The sequence below is a fragment of the Apis dorsata genome, unplaced genomic scaffold (assembly GCF_000469605.1).
Source record: "Apis dorsata unplaced genomic scaffold, Apis dorsata 1.3 scaffold_83, whole genome shotgun sequence".
NCBI classification, from domain to species: domain Eukaryota; kingdom Metazoa; phylum Arthropoda; class Insecta; order Hymenoptera; family Apidae; genus Apis; species Apis dorsata.
In genome coordinates, this window is record NW_006263381.1 from 670,805 (window position 1) to 673,468 (window position 2,664).

General features: G+C 37.6%; 1 protein-coding gene across 1 annotated transcript in view; it reads right to left on the reverse strand.

Moving 5' to 3' along the window:
• Positions 1 to 2,664, reverse strand: part of LOC102673409 (GTP-binding protein RAD) — a 59,056-nt gene that overhangs the window by 16,610 nt on the left and 39,782 nt on the right. The window lies entirely within an intron of this gene.

Below are 2,664 nucleotides of genomic sequence, written 5' to 3' on the forward strand. Positions count from 1 at the left end.
CGATCAAAATTCGAAACCGAGGTTAATAATAATTTAGATGAATCGCACATCAACGAACTCTCGTCGAACGTTACACAAATTATCGAAAGTTTACCTTACGCGTTGCTCGAAAACCGAGCGAATGGAACGTTACCACACGCGGCAACGTAACGACAAATTTCCCCTAGATTCGCACTAATGGAAAACGCGTACGCGTTTCCAGTCACGTAGCAGGCCCCTCGGGTATTTCTTGGCCAAGGGCTGTTAATCGGATACGAGGAGCGAGTTGCGTCGAGAGAAAGAGAAAGAGAAAGAGAGAGAGAGAGAGAGAAACTGTAAACCATTTCGTTTATTTTCGTCAACCGAGTTATTCCGGGAGACTCGAATCGGGAACGGATCCCGTACCGACTTCCCATTGTGCCTCTATTATCGCTACCGTTTCACCGAGTTTCACCAGATTTTCCCCCAGCTTTTGTCCCATTCTACGTGTGTACGATTTTCATTAGGGAGGGGAAGGGAAACATTGTTCTCTTCGTGGGGCGGAGAGGGGGACGAATGGAGGCGATTGGTGGGCGTGGAGAGGAAGTGAAAGAGGAGATTGCGTACAGATATGGAACGTATACGTGTGTACGTGTGTACGCGTGTGTGTGTATATGTAGGAGTTTTAACAATTTCACGTGGCTTATGTAGGTGTCTTACGTGATCCGTTGATTTAATCGTTTATTTATCTTTGGTATCGGATCTTGTTGGGTGGATTCGAGAAGATCGCAATATTTGTTGTTGGTACTATAGCCGACGAGATAAAGAAATTATTGGTCGGAACGGAATTCGCGGAGTGGAATTATTAAGGAGGATGAAATAAATAAGAATAACGAAATGCGTTTAGTTAAGAATTGGAAAGATGAGGTATGGAGAGATTCTCGAGATCGAAGGAAAAGTTAATTTGACGAAAGTTTCTATCTAGCAACGAAAGTAATTTCTCCCCCTCTTCACGTGCGTTTCGACCATTTATTTTAAATTATTCTTCATAAATTGAACGAACGTTATAAATATTTTATTATTTAAATATAGAAGAGAGAAAGCTCGAGCCAATTGGGAATCGTATATATAAATGTAATATATGTATAAAATCCTACAAATTGAAAAGCTTAAACCCACGTAGAAATAAGCCAGGATTGGGTATGGAAAACCCTAGAGGAATATAAAATCCTCAATTCTACTAAATTTAGTAACAGCCCATTAAATTTAAATTTACATATTACGATAGAACGAAAAACGGCTTTTAAAAGACACATGTTCGAACAATAAAATTGTAAATATACTTAAAGAAAAAGAAAAAAAAAAAATTAGCGAAGATTAAAAATTTCCAAATTTTCCAAATTTATTTTTTTTAAATTATAAATTTTTGTAGAAAACTCGTAACAAAAAAGAATCTTCCTGACAATTTCGTACAGACTTTCAACGCTTCGAAAATTAAAAAAAAACAAAATATATTTTCATATATTTTCTATTTCGAATATTTCAATATTCGTCACGAATATCGTGAATTTCAATTTCACGCTCTTCCCTTCGAACATTGCTCTTCTCCATATCACATCTTTATTGCGAGGCAAATATTAAATTCGTCGCTTCACGTGTTTAGCCACAAAAGTCGCATACGTATCGGGTCCATCAAATTCGTAATTTCTATTTTCGACGTGGCTTGATGCAGAGAAATTTGGTTGCGACACGCGGATATTTCCGGATACGCGAGATTTCGACGAAATAACAGAAGGACGGAAGACGGTGTGTACATCGACTTTGGACCATTGACACGGCTCAGAAACTCTCTCGCGCGAAATAAAGTCGCGATGAATCACGTTTGTCTCGCGCTCGTTCCTCGGCTGACCACACACGAGCTTTGGAAAAACAAGCGAGGAAATCCACACGAGACGAATATAAATGTCTTGTCAAGATTTCGTTTTCATTATTCATTAGCTTATGTTTGACATTGAAATTGGAAAGCTAATAGAACTGAATTTGTTTTTTCTTTCTCTCTCTCTCTCTCTCTCTCTCTAGAAAATAAATAGATTAGACGTAACGTTTTTATTAGAAAGTTTGCTGTTTTAATCTTTCACGCTCGTGATATTACGTGCAAGCGATCGTTACGTATAGATAATCATCAGTATCTTTTTTATTTAAAATATATATCTACATCTGTATCTATGATAAATAATTACCACTTTAATATCGAGTCAATTTAAACACACGACATGACGCGATTAATCATCCATAAAACACAGAATCTGACATTCTGCGATAAAAAGTCGCAAATCCATTCTTCGTGTAATTGACCAAAACAAATAGCACCTGTCTAATATACTCGCATCTTCCAACATCATCGTTGACACGAAAACGTGTTAATGCGTGAGTAACTCTTTCTGTTATCTATCAAACGCTTCCACCTGAAGAATCGCGAGAACGAATTTAATTTTCGAAATTCAAACTCGATCTCTCGTTCTTATCCAATATTTTCGATGATCGAGAGCCGAAGATAAAGCTGTATACGACAATGACGTTAAGCTATAAATTTCCATCGATCTATTCGTTTCGCTTTCGTCGAGTTGTTATTGGTATACAATATCAAGAATTTTCGAGAGAGAGAGAGAGAGAGAGAGAGAGAGAGAGAGAGAGAGAGAGAGAGAG